General features: G+C 47.6%; 1 protein-coding gene across 3 annotated transcripts in view; it reads right to left on the reverse strand.

The window, feature by feature from the left end:
- RBM14 (RNA binding motif protein 14) overlaps nucleotides 1-19,189 on the reverse strand; it is a 49,317-nt gene that overhangs the window by 2,520 nt on the left and 27,608 nt on the right. The window contains exons 5-6 of one of the 3 annotated variants that reach the window (XR_012477261.1): nucleotides 3,626-3,958; nucleotides 28-68 (exon numbers count right to left, since the gene is read on the reverse strand). The gene's annotated coding sequence lies outside the window, so the exon portion shown is untranslated. Of the gene's footprint in view, nucleotides 1-27; nucleotides 69-839; nucleotides 3,959-19,189 lie in introns of those variants that run through there. The other 2 variants (XR_012477262.1, XM_074230976.1) reach the window with 2 other exon arrangements.

Consider the following 19,189-nt stretch of genomic DNA (forward strand, 5'->3'; position numbering starts at 1 on the left):
GGGACCTTTTGTTTTGACATCACCTACCTCTCCCAGGCTAGTCCTCCATCCAACCGGTATAGTGAAAGCTAAAAGAAGGTAAAAAACCAGAGAAGTCAAAGTAACCTAAGAAGTCAGACATTCTATTGGTGTCCCCACCTCTGCCCCAGGAAGAAGCGGGGCAGGAGCCTTCTGGGCTCAGAGCATTCTGATTCATCCTTCCATTTGCTGCTGTCTTCACCTTGCATCAGTACCTAGGAGTCTTCCCATGCCACTCTGCAAAGGATGAAGAGTGCTGCTACAAGTTTTGGAGTCTTTCTTTTTGTTTCTGACCTTCATGAGGTACCTGTGGGGCCTCACAATCTAACAGTATGGCCACTTTAGACTCAGGTTGCTTCCTAGTTGGGTGGATTTCTAAGCTCTCCAAATTGAAGCTGAAACCTCAAAAGAGATCTTAGGGTTTCTGGGCTAGGTTCCTTTCTCAAGGACCAAGCCTGGCTCTCACTGACTGGCCAACAAGTGCCCACTCAACCCTCACTTGGTCATTGTTTGGGCCAGATTGGCTCAGAGTGACTAAATAGTAATTGTTTCTGTTTTGGAGAGAAACCCTGAGGGTCTCCCCCTGCCAGATTGTTGGCTTTGTTTTGGGGGTGTTTTGACTAGGTAAAAAAGGCCATTCTAGGGGCGGCTAGAGAGCGCAGTGGATAAAGCACCGGCCTTTGAGTCAGGAGTACCTGGGTTCAAATCCGGTCTCAGACACTTCATAATGACCTAGCTGTGTGGCCTTGGGCAAGCCACTTAATCCTATTTGCCTTGCAAAAACCTAAAAAAAAAAAAAAAAAAAAAAAAAAAAGGCCGTTCTTTGCCTCATTTCTTACCTAGTTTTAATCATTGAGACACAGGAAAGACCTTAGTTTAAAAAGGCCAAGGTCCCCCCCCGCATCCAGGTCTGTCTTGGCCCTGGACCCTGATGGCTCAGGAGGAAGAAGTGATACAACCTTCTCTGGCTTCATTCCAATTCATTTGTAAGTCACAGCATCACCTTCCTGATGTTGGTCCTCTTCAAGAATGAAGGACAAAAATATTAAGTAAACTTTAAAAAAAAAGAACGAAGGACAAACAACACAGCCTATGTTTGGTGAGAGCACCTTTCATTATCTCAGCATTTCTCAGGTGCTATGAATCTATAAGAGAAAGAGGAAGAGGGGCACAATGGGGAGGGTCTCAACGGGCATTCAGAGGAGCGACCCAAGGCAGATCGGTGGGTGGAACCTATGATTTCAAGGTTCAACTCCTGTTGATGTTGTGGCTGTTTGCCCTTTTTGAAGAGGACCAGTGACATCATGGAGCACTGTGTTGACTTGTATGTGAATTGAATTTAAGAGAAGCGGAATGTTGCCAGCATCACACTCTCCTCCAGTCATCAAAGTCCAGAGGCAGGACAAGAGTCAGGAGGATGGCAATGACCCGGGATGCGCTGGATGACCTTGGTGTCTTCGAGATCAGAGCAAGCTTGAAGAGCTTTACAGCTCCTGCTTCATCCACCTTCATGGCCATTGGAACAAGTTGTTCTCATCTTCCCATCCTGCCAGGGGAATCTTTACATGCTCGGGGTACCTCCCTTAGCTCACTGACAGGGGGTGAGGCCCCTCATCACTCTCAACCTGATTTAGCCCATTTGCCATGACAGTTTATACTGGGGAGGGAGGGGGAATGATCCAGGAAACTTCATGCTCCAGCTTCTTGGAGCCACAGGTGAGAGTTGGGTGAAAGTGGGCACCAAGGGTGGATGAACAGCCCTGAGAGGGGCTTGGAAGCCCTCCCTCCAGAGCTCATCTGGAAGATATCATGGAAGAGCCTGTCCTCCATGAATACACTGGATGGTAACTCTGGAGAGTCTTAGGGAAGCTTCCAGAAAGCCAGTGAGAATGTCTCTTTCTGGGAGCAGCCCAGTTTCCTGACCCTGAGGCTAGGAAAAAAATGCTCTAGACAAAATGTTCTAGAAAAGATGGGGGGGGGGGGAGAACACTTTTAATGTGGGAGGGTTTTGAGGAGAAGGGGTCACTTGAGGTGACCCTTGAAGGAAGACAAGGATTTTATTTCCTTCCACCCTTTCTCCCCAGTCCTAGGAGAGAGAAATCTTTATTTACTCCATGGATAACCCTGACACATGTATGAACATACTTCAAGGCTCCATCCCTGTTGCCCCTCTCTACACATCCCTGTCTTCCTCTGGGAAGTTCATGTATCTCCCCAACCCCCAAGCAGCTTTGGCTGTTATTTTGATGCAGATAACTCCCAGGTATGGACCTGAAGGACTATATGAAGATCTCACCTCAAACTCATTCTCTCTAGGTTTGTTTTTTTTTTTTGCAAGGCAATATGGTTAAGTGACTTGTCCAAGGTCACACAGCTAGAGAATTATTAAGTGTCTGCATCCACATTTGAACTCAGGACTCCAGGGCCAGTGCTCTATCCACTGGGCCACCTAGCTGCCCCTAAACTCATTCTCTATAAACTAAGTTTATTCTATTTTCCCCAAATGTCTCCTTTTGAGACATTTTTGTGCATGGTACCTACAGAAGGAAGGATTTTCAAAGGTGAATTCATGGAACTTGGTAACTGATTGGAGGGAGACCCCTGGTTTCAAAGAATCTGTGGTTTTAAATTCTGACTTTTCTGTAAGCTACTGCCCCCTCAAATTACCTTATATTCATCTTGTGTTTACTCTGCAGATACTGATTGTTGGGGGGCAACGGGAGAGATTCTGGATCTTCCTCCTTTGACCCTGCTGTCTCTGGACTCCTAACCAATCTATTCTGAGATCTCCTCTTGGGAGCTGGAGGCCCCCTCTTGGGAAATTCTGGGGCGGGACTGTGGCTATGGTTGAAGTCCCTTGGCAGGAGTGCATGGAGCTGCTGCTAGACAGCCAAGAGAGCCGGTTGTTAAATTTTCATTGTGAGCATTTGCACCTCACAAATCATCAGAGGTTACAAATTAAGACGATCTCTTGTTGATAGTCCAGGTTTAAGAAGACCACAGAGAGAATGTTAATGATGCAAATTCAAGTTAGAAGTATATCTTATTTTTTTCCCTTCTGGAAAGCAGGCTGTTAAATATTCTCCAGCCCACTACTATAGAGGGGCTTTTGACTCTAAAATGTTTTGCTGAGATTAGAACCTTTGAAGTGGGGAAAGAAGGAAATGCCCTGAAGAGCATCCAGAAGAGATAGTAGGAGCAAGGGAGGAAGCGGCCCTGAGCCTCCTCCCTCTCCCACCCCGTCAGACCAGGGCTTGGGAGACCAGGAAGTGCCCCTGGTTGGGCATTGCTGGGCTGGAGGAAGAAGGGGAACTCTTCTCTCAAACTGGGGCCCTGAGGCAAAGCCTTGTTTTCCTCCTCCCTTCTCCAGCTGGGAAAACATGAATTTAAACAGATCAGAGACTGTTCCAGGTTCAGGGAGTCAACAGCGAGAGCGGTCCCCAATTGGGGTCAGCTGCCTTGACCGCCCCAGATTAGCCGATTGGAGAGGCAGTGATTTGAGGCTGGGGCACTGGGGGGCTCTGGCATCAGGGAGACATCTCATGAGCCATGTGGCCCTGGGTGAGTTGCAGGATGATTGAAAAATGAGGACAGAACTAGTACTTACGTGCAGGGTGTGGGGACGCCGGCCCTGGGATATGGAAGATGCCAGGTAGATGCTGGCTTTTATTAGGGCTGGCTGGGCAGGCCCCAGTGGCTGTGGACTCAGGTGGACAGGTGACCAAGTCCCAGCGGTCAAACCTGGAGATCCTGGGAGAAAAGTTCAGCTGCTGTTTGGCCGGGATGCCAGAGGGGTTGGAGAGGACCGGACAGGCGGCACCATCTGCTGGGGAGGCCCGGCCTGGCCCAGGACCAGCGAGGCCATTCGTCACACCAGTCAGTGCACAAGCTGACTCCGGCTGGGGGATGGAGGAGAAGGCCCATAGGGAGGGCCTGGGACCTGAGAAAGTGAAGGAAGGGTTTCCACTAGAACCCTGGAAAAATCTGCTACAGACCAAACTTGGGAAGCTGGAAAAGTGGTGACATGGCAGCCCTCCCCTGGCCCCTCCCAGCAGAGAGTGGGGTGAGGAAGTAGGAGGGAAATGACCCCCCCACACACACACACACATACACACACACACACGCACACACACACACACACGCGCGCGCACACACACACACACGCGCGCGCACACACACACACACACACACACACACACCGTGAGGAATGTAGGGTGTTGGTCTTCCCAGGGTGTGGAGGGGAGCCCTTAGGGAATCCATTGCAAAAGGGGAATGGCCCAGCCCATCACAAGACGGGGAGAGTCCTAATCCCATTCCAAAAATGACAAACCCAAGATTAGAAGAAACTAGTCCTTAACTGGTTAAGAGTGACCTAGAGATCTTGACCTAATGCAACTGAATATATGCAATTAGGTCGTTATTATCCCCCACACCCCCTGTGACAATTGGGGTTCATCAGCATGTCACGTGCAGTATGTTAGGGGCATGTCATGGAATGGGCAGACCTCTTAGATTCTAACTCCAACTCTGAGAGCCTAGGAACATCCAAGAGGGAAGGTAAAGAGTTTCTGAAGACTATAAATGACCTGATGTTCCAAGGCCACCTCATGCCTCAGGCCAGGTGAGGTACCCACATCCTGTAGGATTTGTGAATAAAATCTGCAATTTTTTCTCACTCTAGCAAGTTTTTCTTTCATTCATTTATCACACGCACACACACCTGCTGGAGCTAGCCCCCATTCTCTCAATAACGGAATCCACTAAGAGATGAAGACACTGGAGACCCCCATGAAGCTCAGCCCTTGTGTTCAGCTCTCACTGTGCCTACACACTCCTCCTCGGCACTTTAGGGAGCTCCTGTCACACCCCTCGGCTTGGCAGGGTCCCGTCTCTTCCTCTTCAGCAACTCAAGGCAACACCTGTTCTCAAGAGTCAAAGGGAAGGGGAGAAGGCACCTGGATCCAGGGCCATGGGCACAAGGGCAGCTGCCCACTCCACGGATCTCCCTCCACAGTGACCAGCACCCTCCTGCCCCGGACCCAGACATCACAGAGCACTTCTCCCAGAACTCTCAGACCCTATTGCCCTGTGACATTATGAATTGTGCCCTGGAAGCTCCTTGAGGCCCAACTGGGCTGGACTTTGCCTCTCCACTCACTGGTGCCACTGGACTCTGCTCACTGGAACCCAAGAGGGGCAGGCAGACAGGTCCACTGGGTGCTGGCCAAAGGGGTCATCCCCACTGTGGCTGAGGGGCTCCTCAGCAAGGCCCATCTCTGCCACTCCCTTCCCCATGATTGACTGGTCCCCTGGACGGCTGGCCATAAAAGTTGAGTCAAAGTATCTGTGATTCTCTTGTTCCTAGCTCTAAGCCCCCCCCCCCCCAAGGGTTCTGACAAGGCACCAGGACCCCTGTGTCTCTATCTTCATCGGTCTGGCTGTCTCTGTCCATGTCTGTCTAGCTTTGTCTCTCTCTCTCCTCTCTCTTTTCTCTGTCTCTGTCTCTCTATCTGCAATACAGGGTGATCTTTTGGGGGTCTTTGGGGTGGGGAGGAAGGAGGGAGTCTGCAGCATGTCTGTCAGCATTCCTGGGGTGACTCTTAAAGCAGCCTCCGTCCAGGGTCCTGGCCCCTAACGCTATCTTGCTGGCTCCCCTAGCCCCACTCTGGATGGGCCTCTCCTTGCCTCAGTTTCCTCCTCTGGGGGGTGGGGGCTGTCCGATTTGGATGAGGTAGCACTTGTGGCTCACAGGCCACTCTCCGGGAGTCTGCCGACCTGTCCTATAGTGGCCCACAAATGTGAAGGGAATATGAGATCCCACAGTCTATGCTGTTTGAGCACCTTGCAATAATGATCTCCCTGGATCCTGTGCAGTGCAGTCTTATTCCCATTTTACAGATAGGGAAACTGGGGGAAACCAGGGGACATGACTTGCCCAGGGTCACACAACTAACAAGCGTCCGAGGATGGGATGTCAGCTCAGGGCTTCCTGACCAGTGGAATGAGCATGTGCTGCCACCTAAAGGCCGATGCCAGCCCCTTGGGACACAGAGAGAGGCACGGCTGTCCCTGCCCTAGAGACTGCATGCTCCCCAAAAACCCAGTAATTTCTTCATTATTCTGACTGACAGATCTCACTGCAATTGCTCTCCTGGACTGAGAATAGAAGGGGGGACCCCACAGGAACCCACAACCCCCCACCATGTGGGTCTCTTGTTGGCAGGCCAGGGAGCTGGCTGAACCAGCATTTACCTGGGCCAGTCCACCCTTTCTCCCCTGCAGCCGCTCCCCAGGGACCACCTTAGTCTCTAGTGCTTTTCTGCAGTAACAGTCGCTATAGATAATTTTTGCGCACCTGGTTCCTTTCCCTCTTTAAATTTTTTAAAAATTTTAAATCATTTTTATTCTCCAAGTCCTTACAAGTAGCAATGCCCCGGCCTCTCCCTTGACCTGTCTCCAAGTGTCCAGAAGGCCTAGAACTGGTACCTCAGGTTATTTTCCACTGCCCCTGCCCCCGGTCCCGGCTGCTGCTACAAGCCCTCCGGGAAGGAGCTCTCTTTACACGTAGGCTGACCCTTCAACAGTGGGTTCCCAAGAGGGTCCTCTGGATGGGGCCCCTTCTCCATCTCCTCATTGGTCTCCCGGCTTGCCTCCAGCACACTCAAAGCTCACTCAGACTTAACAGTGGTGCAGACCCTTCCCACTTCTTTCTGCTGCGGTCCAGCTCCTCCCTTCTCAGGTCTAAGTGGAGGATCTTCTGTTTGGCTCTGGCACCAATTCTGCCCCCAGGATTTTCATCTTTCACTGTAGCCCAGGATTCAAGAGTCCAGGCTTCCTCAGGTTCCTGGACCCCCGTCTGCCTTTTCCCCCCACAGCACTCCTGTCTATGGGGGACATACCATAAGCTCCTTGTAGGCAGGAACTGTCTTCGGTCTCTTCTGTCTGCTACAGGAAAAAATGCCTAATAAATATCTGATTAACTGAGCTGCCTGTTTCTATCCTCTGACCATTTACCTGGTGGGCTGGCTCTTATTCTCATGTATTGGAGGGTCTGCCTTCCAAGTTTGGTGCTCCCATCATGACACAGCTCCTGCCCCAGTTCAGACTTCCTAATCTCTCCCATCCACCAGCTCTGCCAGCACTCTACATCGCAGCCCCAGCCTCTGTCCATCCTCCCTAGACAGGGCTTCTGCTTCTGCCCTCTGCCGCCCAGGAAGGATTGGGCTCAATTCTGAGACCCTCCTCCCGACACTCTGCCTTTGCCCTGGTTGTTCCCTGGACCTGGAATGTCCCCACCCTGGCCCATCTCTGCCTCATATAATCCTCTTCCCTTGAGACTCAGCTCCAGCACCATCTCCTGCCCCATCTCCCCAAAGTATTCCATTGCTTTGAATAAATCTGTATTTATTCACTTTAAATTTATGCTGTAGGCAGCACAGTGGATAGAGGTCTGGCCTTGGAATCAGGAGTACAGGAGTTTGACTCTTACAAGTGTGACCTTGGGCAAGTCACTTCACTCTGACTACCTTGTTATCCATGACCATCTCCAGTCGTCCTGATCCATATCTGGCCACTGGATCCAGATGTCTCTGGAGAAGAAAGTGAGGCTGGGGATTTATAACAGCCCCCCTCACTCCAATCTAATTCACTTGCTTGTTATGGTGTCACCTCCCTGGGGTCATGGTCTTCTTCAAAAATGAAGGGTGGGGCAGCTAGGTGGTGTAGTGGATAGAGCACCAGCCCTGGAGTCTGGAGGACCTGAGTTCAAATCCGGCCTCAGACACTTAATAATGACCTAGCTATTTGGGCAAGTCACTTAACCCCAGTGCCTTGCCAAAAAAAGAAAAAAGAAAATGAATGACAAAACATTATTATTATTATTATTATTATTATTATTATTCATTATACTTGTATTTAGTGTCTTCCTGGCTTCTATTCTAGTGGGGAAATTATTTCCTTCTTGTGTCCTCAGCATCTAGCATCTAGAAGGTGCTTAATAAATACTTGCTAGGGCCAGCTAGATGGTGCAGTAGATAAAGCACTGGCCCTGGAGTCCAGAGGACCTGAGTTCAAATCCGGTCTCAGACACTTGACACGTACAAGCTATGTGACCTTGGGCAAGTCACTTAACCCCACTGCCTAGCCAAAAAAAAAAAAGAATAAATACAATAAACACTTGCTGATTGTTTTATCAGAGAAACTTGCTGCAAGAGTTCCTGCCCCTGTTCATTGTGCTCCTCCTTGTTTTAACAGCCTCGGTTGGGTTGTTGAGCCGTCCAGACTGGTGCTGCCCTCTGCTGTGATCTCCGGGCCTCCTGGGGTATGGTAGCATGTCCTCAGAGGGGCCGGTACAAGACACAGACAGACAATCCTGAGAGAGACCCCAGGAATGGCTAGCTCATGGTGCTGGGAAGGAGGGTTGGGGCACAGCCAGGGCAAAAGCGCAGAGGCTAGTGGGGAAGGTCAGGCAGAGGCACAGTTCATGTGCACCCCCTAATAGTGGTCTCTGTATCTTCTCCAAACCCATGACTTTCAAATTCCCAAAGCAGACATTATGTGCCAAGGATGAGGCAGCCTCAGCACGTTCCAGGTCCCGAACCTGGAATCCTAGGATCTGATGCTCACTGACTCTGAGCTCCCTCACTTCCACCTCTAGGCAGCAACACAGGTCCTGGAGACCCTCCCTCTTTCCAGGGGTAGGAGACTCCAGCCTTTGTAGAGGAACAAAAGCCTGCTGGGGGCTGCCACCCAGGGGGGCTACCACCCCAGGGCACTGCAGCTGCAATGCTCTGAAGATAAGGATGGATCAGAGAACTGGGGGGTGGATAGGGATCACCATGGGGCTGGCACTTTGCTAAGCATCCGGCTGGGACTAGTTCTGATCACCCTCCAGGCAGGGAAGGGAGATCAAGGCTGGGTAGTCCAGTCACCAGAGGTGACTGTCAAGCAAAGGAAGAGGAGTGAGTACCAAAGGAAGATGGAGAGCTCCCAGGAAGGAGAAAACTCAAAGACCTTGAACACTGTCAGCCCCACAACTTCAAGAACCTTCAAAACAGAGGGTTAAAATAAAAGGACAGAAAATCTGGGTTAAACTCATTCAAGTTTTCTTCTCTAAGATCTGACCTTGAGGCCATTTCAGGAAATGACCACCCTTGGGCTGGAAAGCAGAGGCAGAGAAGAGGGGAAAGCATTCATCTTCTTTGTGACCTAAATCTGATAGCTGCCCCGAACAGCTCCTCAAAGGTGACCCTCCTTGTGCCATATTGTCAGATTGCTTTTCCACTCCTCCAGGCAGGACTGGCCTCCTGGCCTCCCGGCATCCTGCTCAGAGTCCTCCTGAATGTGTGACTGATGGAGGGAGTGATGCCCAAGAGGCTTCATTTCCAACTTAGGGAGTCTGGCAAGGTGAGCAATATGAAGCCTGAGAATCTGCTAAAGAAATTGATCTTTTCACCTAATAATTACCCAGCTGTGTGACCTTGGGCAAGTCACTTAACCCCCATTGCTTTGCAAAAACAAAAACAAAAAAGAAACCAATCTTTTACATGGGTATAATTACAGAAATTATTCTGCTTTAACAACAAAAAAGATCCATAGAAAAGCAGTAACAGAAGGAAACATGGCCTTCACTCTAATAAATGAGCTCGGGCATCTACAAATAAATACTGCAAACTAAAGGAAAATGTCCAACAGAGGCAGAGGAGCCTGAAGAAGTGGAGAACATGGAACACACCACGCTGTGTAATGAGAGTAAAATGAAGTCTACGCAGCAAAACTAAGCCCCAAAACTAAAAAAAAGCAAAACAAAACTGGAATCTGTCCTGGCAACCCTCACCAAAGAAACAAAGGAAAGAACAACAGACCAGGAATGTAAACACAAAGTTCAAGACAACCTAGAAGAAGAGGAAAAAACAAGAACATTAAAATAAAAAATACTCAGTACACCAACAAAATCCATAGGTCTTGAAAACGGGTCATGCAGACACAACTTACAGCTCAGCAGTCTCCCAAAAGACCCTCCTCAGCCCTTACTGTCTAAACGAAGGCAATCAGAGAAGTGGTGAGAGCTTCTGAACACAGAAAATGAAATTCCAAATGAAAGAATTCACAGATTGCCGCCAGGAGAAAAAAAAAACCCCAAACCCAAGGATGCAAATTTCAAGCCACACACTGTTCAGGTTGACAAGTCAATCAGACATGTCAAGCTCTGCCAGCCATGAGAAGGAACTTCACCCACAAAGGAAGGGTGCTCAAAGAAAGCACAGGAACCCGAGGGGCGGCCCCATGCGGGACCAAGGATAGACAAGAGATACGTCTGGAGAAGGAAGACCAGACCCCAAGGGAGTGTTGGAACCCAGACAACAGAGCTGCCAGGGCAACCAGAGTAAGGCCAGGCCCACAAGGACACGGGCCAAGGCAGAGATCGGAGAGAGGCATCGGGGGAAGAACCCAGGATGACTTCCCTCCAGAAGAATGCTGCTTCTGGGGGGCACCATCCCCACAAGGGAGAGGACATAAGGGGGAAAGGGGAGCAGGGGCATGGAGGGGTGATGGCCCAGGTCAGAGGCTGGCAGTGCAGGCAAGGGGACTTGAGGGGCCAGGGAAAGACTGAAAGGCTGAAAGATGGAGGGAAGGGAAGGAGGAGGCCTGCCTGTGGTGGAGATAGAGGGGGTTCCACTGATGATGCTCCTCTGGTGAGGGGAGATGGCTGGGATAGAAAGGAAGGCTAATTGGGCTGAGAGGAACCATAGGCAACAAACCAATATTAGTAACCAACCTCTGCTCCAAATGCTCTGGCATCCATACTGGTGGAGAAAACATGACCTGAGCTTCAAGAACGGACAGACGGAAGATGGAACACCAGCCCTGGGGCAGGAGTCCCTGAGTTCAAATCCAGCCTCAAATATTAGCTGTGTGACCCTGGGCAAGTCACTTCACCCCAGTTGCCTCAGCTCCTCATTTATAAAGTGAGCTGGAGAAGGAAATGGCAAACTGCTCCAGTCAAGAAAACCCAAAATAGGGTCAAAAAGAATCAGATACCTGAAAACAACTAACAACTAGAGAAAGATGGACAAAATGAAAAATATGAAATGGAACAATTTTCTGGAGAAATGTGAATGACTTAATTAAACAACTTATGATATCTTCTAAATGGGACAGGCAAAAGAATATACAGGCTCTTCTCCATAATATGAAACTGCTACAAAAACTAATCATGTGGTGGGGCGCAAAGATTCTGCAAACAAATGTAAAAAGGCAGACATAATCAAGACATCTTTTAAAGACCCTAATACATTAGAACCAGTTATTGGTTCAAAGATATAGAATGCTGACTGAACAATAATAAGGCTACACACAAATATTATTTTATGGCTAATATATAATACCTATGTAATAGAAGACTATAATGATGAAGCAAACCAAATTTCTGGAATGTAACCAAAGTAGCACTCAGAAGAAAAATCCTATCTTAAAATTATACATTAACAAATTAGAAAAAAGGAGATGAAAAATGAATTGAATCTAGATTTTTAAAAATTAAAGAATCATCAAAGAAATTTAAAATAAACACAAAAGATAAAATGCTAAGGATTAGGGGGAAAATCATAAACTGGAAATAAAGAAAACAAAAATGCTAAAATAAAACTAAAACTTTTTACAAACAACTAATAAAATTAATAAACCCCTTATTTAATCTGATTTAAAAGAAGAGAGCAGAAAAATCAAATCAATAAACTAGCAAATGAGCAGGACAAAATTAGAAGAAATTAAAAGAATAATCAGAACATGCTATGCATAGTTATAATGCTCACAAAACAGAACACAAAAAAGAGGAATACTTTAAAAAATATAAAACAATATAAAATGGAAATCAACATAAAGACCTGAAATAACCCAATTTCAGAAAAAGGAACTAGAATAACTTGTAAAGGAACTACTAAAGGCAAAAAAAAATCCTGGATCTGACAGATACAGAATTCTATCCAACTTTTTTCTTTGCAAGGCAATGGGGTTAAGTGACTTGCCCAAGGCCACACAGCTAGGTCATTATTAAGTGTCCGAGGTTGGATTTGAACTCAGGTATTCCTGACTCCAGGCATGGTGCTCTAGCCACCGCACCACCTACCCATCCCTCTTATCAAACCTTTTAAAGAACAATTAGCACCCTACTTTACAAATTATTCTCAAAAACTGAGAAAGAAACAACTCTTTTATGAGACAAATAGACTCCTAATAGAGTGCTAATACCTAAATCAGGGAAAGAAAATAGACCAATACCACTAATGAATACTGAATCAAAAATTTTAAACAAAATTCTAACAAATATCCAAGAGATCATTCCTTATGAGGAATCTGGAGCTAGAATCTGGAGAAAGCAGCCTACCCCCCCCAGAGACCATAAGGGAAGTCTGCAGAGACTTCTCTGCTCTCCATCGGGGTAGGACTCTGCTGTTTGCCTACACTCAGATCCAGGTTGCAGTTTGAGCTTCCATACTAAGCAGCCAAGCTGGACCCTTCCTCACAGATCCAGGGCAGAGGCAAGTGAGGTGGTCATCTACATATCAAAGCACAGGCAAGAGAGCACAAGACCTTGGAGGAATAAAAGTCCCAGTGGGGTGCCCCCCCCCGAAAAAAAAACCCAAGGCTTTGGAAGTGCTGTCTTGGGCTGAGGAAATGAGTAAACAACAGAAAAAGAATCTGACCATAGAGAATTGCTTTAGTCCCATGGAAGATCAAAACACATACTCAGATGACAACAAAATCGAAGCTTCCATATCCAAACCCTCCAAAAGAAATAGAAAATGGGCTCAGACTATGGCTGAGCTCAGAAAAGATTTTGAAAAGCAATTAAGGGAGGTGGAGGAAAAATTGGGAGGAGAAATGAGAAAGATACCAAATCAAAAGCTAGATGAAAGATATACAAAAAATAATGAAGAAAATAACATGTTAAAAACTAGTTTAGGCCTAATGGAAAAAGCAAAACAAAAGGCAAATGAGGAAAACGAACACCTTAAAAAGCATAATTGGCCAGCTGGAAAAGGAGATAAAATGCTCTCTGAAGAAAATAACTCCTTCAAATGCAAAATGGAACTAAAGGAAGCTGATGACTTTGCAAGAAATCAGGAAGAAATAAAACTCTTCCAAAAAAGCCAAAAATTAGAAGAAAATGTGAAATAATTCATTGGAAAAACAACCGACCTTGAAAACAGATCCTGAAGAAATAATTTTAAAATTATTGAGCTAACTGAAAGCCATGATCAGAAGAGCCTAGACTTCATTTTTCAAGAAATAATACAGCAAAATTGCCCTGAGATCCTAGAAGCAAAGAGTAAAATAGAAATTAAGGGAATTCACCAGTCACCTCCTGAAAGAGATTCCCCCCAAAAAACTTCCAGGAATATTATAGCCAAATTCCAAAATTCCCAAATCAAAGAGAAAATTCTAAAAGCTGCCAGAAACAAACAATTCAACTACTGAGGTTCCATAGTCAGGATTACACAGGATTTGGCAGTATCTACATTAAGGGCTCATAGGGATTGGAATGATATTCTGGAAGGCAAAAGATCTTGGTTTACAACCGAGAATCAACTGCTCAGCAAAACTGAACATCCTCTTTCAGGGGAAAAGATGGACTTTCAATGAAACAGGGGACTTTCAAACTTTCCTAACGAGACAACCAGAGCTGAACAGAAAGTTTGATCTTCTAGTACAGGACTCTGGTGAACCATGGGGGGGGGTGGATGAGAAGGACTAGCTATGAGGAACTTAATGATACTGAACTGTTTGTATTCCTTGCACGGGAAGAAAATACTGATAACTCATATGAACTTCCTCATTTATAAGAGCTGTTAGAAGGAGTATACATAGACGAGGCTTAGAAAGGAGCGGAATATAATGGTATAATATAGTAAAAAAAATGGAGTCAATAGGTGATAAAGGAAAAGTACTGGGAGAAAGGGAAAGGAGATGAAGAAAAAGCTAAGAAATTTCAAATAAGAGTCAAGAAAAAGCTTTTTCAATGGAGTGGAAAGGGGGAAGGCAAGGGGGAAATGAGTGAGCCTTCATTCCCATCAGAAATGGCTCAGAGAAGAAATAATATACACACTAAATAGAGTGAGGAAATCTATCTTACCCTAGAGAAAAATGAGAAGAAAGGGATGGGATAAGGGGGAATCAGGGGAGGGAAGGCAGAAATGGTGATAGAAGAGAGGGAAGATCAAGGGAGAGGGTACTCGGATACAACACACTTTTGGACAGGGACAGGATGAAAGGAGAGAGAGAATAGAATAAATGAGAGTGGGAGGAATAGAATGGAGGTACAACTAGTAATAGTAACTGTGGGGAAAATAGTGAAACAGATTCTCTGGTGGACTTATGGTAAAGAAAGCAACTCGCCCCAGAGACAGAGCCATTGGAATCTGAACACAGACTGAAGTACATTTTTTTTCTCTCTCTATTCTTGAAGTTTCTCATCATTTGTGGGGGAGAGGGGAGTTCATGTTTACTCTTACAACACATTCAATCTACATCAATGTATGGCATGGAAACAATATAAAGACTATCAGACAGCCTTCTGTGGGAGGGGAGGGAAGGGAGGGGAGGAAATTGTAAAATTCAAAACCTTACAAAAAATGATAGGTAGATACTACTATTATATATAAATAATTAGAAAACAAACAAATAAAATGTTAGTAAATCAAAAAAACTGATAAAGTACACTTTAATGTTAAAAACCCTACAAAGTATGAGCATAGAGACCTTTTATAAAATATTATAAGATATTAAAAGATATAAGTAGAACAGTTTATATTTGATCCCAGAGGCAGAAAGAAATCTTGAGTTTATTGAGGAAGGTCAAGCAGATTCCTTACAAATAACAATAACAATGATGATGATGATAAGACTTACCCAAGGTCACCATTAGTAAGCGATTGTGTATGTATATGTGTGTGTGTGTGGGGGGGGTCTTCCTGCCACTCAGCCCAGTACTTTGGCTGCTCCCCATTCCAGACTGCCCTGTGAGAGACAGGAGTTTGTTTGATGACCCTTCCTCTCATTACTGATATCAGGTCTCGGGTCCAAATGAGAGCCAGATCTCAAACCCTACAGAGCCTCCACCATGAGATCCAAACCATAAATAAACCAGAAAAACTCAGGGGATGGAAATAACCATCACATGGTGCTATCTTAGAAACAGAGTCTTAGAGCCAGGGATGTTCTTCACCCCACTGGGAAACTCTAGGGATGCCTCCTTGGAATAAGGACATAAAGTCAAATATGTAAGATTACAAAATAAGCCAATTACAAGGAAATAGTTTTCAAAAATAATTTTATAATAAAGTTCATAGATTCCAGGTTGAGTCCCTATAGGGGGCAGCTAGGTGGTGCAATGGATGGAGCACCAGCCCTGGAGTCAGAAGGACCTGAGTTCAAATCCAGCCTCAGACACTTATCAGCTGTGTGATCCTGGGCAAGTCACTTCACCCTATTTGTCTTAATCCACTGGAAAAGGAAACTCAAACCATGCCAGTATCTTTGTCAAGAAAACCCAGTCAGTGGGGCAGCTAGATGGAGCAGCAGATAGAGCATGGGCCCTGGAGTCAGGAGGACCTGAGTTCAAATCCGGCCTCAGACACTTAATAATTACCTAGCTGTGTGGCCTTGGGCAAGCCACTTAACCCCACTGCCTTGCAAAAAACTAAAAAAGAAACAGTCAGTATTGGCATGTTACGGGCCAGGGGTCACAGAGCCAGATACTATTGAATGACAGAAAAAACACAAATAGACTGAGAGATGCTCTATGCTGGAGAATGGTGAATGAGGACCAAGAGTGGGGCAGGCTGTCTTTGGGAACCTGTCCCCACGACCCCAGGAGCAAAATCCACTTTATAAGGTCACTCTTCTTCCAGAGATGCTCTGGGGCTGGAAGAAGAGACCACAAGAGCAGGCACTGGAGAGCCCAGAAGGGGACAGATAGGCTTGGGGGAATCACAGTGACCTCTCATAGGAAGGGACCTGAATGTGGGGATGGATGACCACTGAGAGCAAGGGTTAAAAGGGATGGGACCTGCCTGGCAGCCAGAGAGTAAGAAGCTCTCTTTCCAGGTCCCTTTCCTCCTTTAAGTCCCACCTTAACCACCATTTTCTACATAAATCCTTTCCTGATCTCCCAGTTGTAGTCATCGATTAACTGATTGGCTAGGCTTCATATGTGGTCATTAAATATGCTGTGGCGGTTTGGTCATTCAGTTGTGTCCGAGTCTTCATGACTCCACGTGGGGTTTCCTTCTCTGGTGGATTAAGGATACCAAGTGGAGCGACTTGCCTAGGTTCTCACAGCTAGGGACTCTGAGACTATAGTTGAACCCAGGTCTTCCTGGCTCCAAGCCCTGAGTTCTCTCTACTACCCCAACAAACAATAAAGGAAGAGCCAAGTGGATGAAAAACCTGCTGCCCCACCTGAAGGCAGCCCTTGAAAGTCAGCCCCTGGTTTGCCTATCAGCCTTGCATGTTATAGATGCTGCTGGCAATGAAACAGACCTGAAATGGAATCTGAGAAAGGAGAGGGCCAAATTGAATTTGGGAGCACTCTTCAATAGCAGTTAGCTCCCCCTGGGTGAGGGGTCCCGGGGTATCTGAATGAGACGCAGGGCTGTGACCCTGAGGAGGGCCCTAGCCCTGGGGGGGAGCTCATGTCCATATTTCTTCCAGACCACTCTCGTGGAGGCTCAGGTCTGGCCACCAATTGGAGGCAGAGCAGCCCAGACTAGCCGAATCTGGGATTTGAGGGTTTAGACCATAGCGGATCTTTCCAGCTGTGGCCTGTGTTCCCAAAAGGATGCCAGGTGTGTCATCAAGGGTATCTAGGCCTGGAAAAAGAGCAGAGTTGGCCACAGAGCTAAAAGAAGGGTTGGGGGGGGGGGAGGCCGCTGCACCAAGGCAATGCCATTTGAACACCCTCATTATTAAAAGGACCGTCTCAGACAAGGTTCCTGACACTCCCAAGTTGGTCCAAGCCAGAGGGAAACGTGACTGGGGAACATTTAACTAACTAATGAACAAATATCTTTTAAAAATCCTAAATAACCAGGTGATGTAAGCCAACACGGGCTGATAGGGTACCATATGGACAGGATGGGGGCCCTTCTCCCTAGCCCACTTCACACAAGGGGTGAACCTGTGCACCATCATCCTCCAGAGTCCAAATCCATTTTAAGCATATTGAGTAGATACTCGGGGTGGGGGGGCAAAGGGGTGCTAAAGTGGGAGCCTTGACACCCAAGAATCTGGCAAGAGTTATACTGCAGGGGCAGTTAGGTGGCACAGTGGATAGAGCACTGGCCCTGGCAGACACTTAATAATGACCTAGCTGTGTGGTCTTGGGCAAGCCACTTAACCCCATTGCCTTGCAAAGACTAAAAGAGAGAGAGAGAGAGAGAGTTACACTGCAAACTTGAGTGACTGTTCCCTTGTTTCTCTAGACTTGAGAGTGATGGAGAAAATGCTACTGATCCGGCAGAGTAGGGGGTCATGGGCCGAGGGTTTGGAGCCTGTCAATTAATAAGTATGAATAAGCACCTTATTAAGAGCTGGAGACAACAAGAGGTGAGCTGTGGCCCAGAGGTGCCCATGGTTCAGGGGGCACAAGGTGTGGCTATAATGTGGAGGGGTGGGCTGCAGATTCAGAGACATGGTCCTTAGGGCCCAGGTGGCCCTAGAAAAACCACACATGAAGACTAGCCATGTTTTATTCTACTGTTACTCATTAATTACTTCCAAATTGGGGCGGCTAGGTGGAGCAGTGGATAAAGCACCAGCCCTGGAGTCAGGAGTACCTGGGTTCAAATCCGGTCTCAGACACTTAGTAATTGCCTAGCTGTGTGGCCTTGGGCAAGTCACTTAACCCCCTTTGCCTTGCAAAAATCTAAAAAAAGTGGATGCTTTTCCAAATTACATTTTAATATGGTTCAGCCAAACTCTTGAACTCCACGAACCATCCAATTTGACTCCCCCACAGAAGGTAGGGTTTGACTTGGGACTTGAAAGGGAGTCTGGGGAGATGGGAGTGAGATGAGGAGGGGGCATTCTAGGCCTGGGGCCTCCATCACTGGACCCCAGAGGATGTAGCTGCACATGAAGAAGAAGGAGACTGGAAAGGGAGGAGGGGGCAGGTTATCAGGGGCTCCGAATGCCAGATTATGGCTTTGATCCTAGACGTGAAAGGGAGCTACTGTGTGTGTAGTGTGTGTTGTGTGTGTACATGAGTGAGCAGTGTGTGAGTGTGTTTTGGAGAGCAGATTCCCAAGTCTCCCCTTGAAGGATGGGGAGAAGCCGGAGGCCCCCTGAGAGGGGCGCTGTCCCTCCTCCAGGCAGAGGGGAGGGGCTGCAGGGGCAGACTAGCACACGCACACACTCTCAGACCCGGAGGCTTCTGCCTCATGTCTCTTGCCCAGGAGAGAGGCTTCTGGGAGATGGAGGAGGGGAAGAAGCTGGGAGGTGAAGGCCGGGCCCCATAAAGCTGCTTTACAAGGACTGGGTGGGCCACTGCTTGGGCCCCCTGGCTCAGGGGCAGCAGACCCAAACTCAAAATCACCAAAAATACCCCCACTGTCCCCCTGTGTAGGGAAAGTGAGTGGGGCTCCTGGGGGAAGGGAGACAGGGACCCCAGTAATCACGAAACTACTCGGCCTGGCCCTGACCAATCAGTGGGGAGCCAGTGGGCAGGGAAGAGGACTGTGGGATGTATTTTGATGAGGGAGGGGTCCCCCCCATTATGAGAGCCTGGGTAAAGCTTCATTCTCAGGCAAGTAGGGACCAAGGTCTACCTTCCTCTGCCCCACCCCCCGGGCTCACCCCTTGGTCTGCTCTGACTGTCCAGTAGCCATTGTCAACTCAACATGTCCAAACCCATTACCCCCCGAGCCTCCCAGGCTCCCCACTTTCCCTGTTATTGCAGAGGGCTGCATTATGCTCCCTGCCCTCCAAGCTCACTCTCCAACAGCGACCCCCAACCCCTCAGATCCAACATGGCACCATGGCACCACAGCCCAGGCCTCGAGTGACCTCTTGGGAGGCAGCCTGCATCACTCTGCTGGTCCAGGGAGTAGGGGTGGCACTGGGGACCCTAGCCTGATTTAAAGGGGGAAGGTCTTGGGGGGGGGCTCACTTC

The sequence above is a fragment of the Macrotis lagotis genome, chromosome 3 (assembly GCF_037893015.1).
Source record: "Macrotis lagotis isolate mMagLag1 chromosome 3, bilby.v1.9.chrom.fasta, whole genome shotgun sequence".
NCBI lineage: Eukaryota > Metazoa > Chordata > Mammalia > Peramelemorphia > Peramelidae > Macrotis > Macrotis lagotis.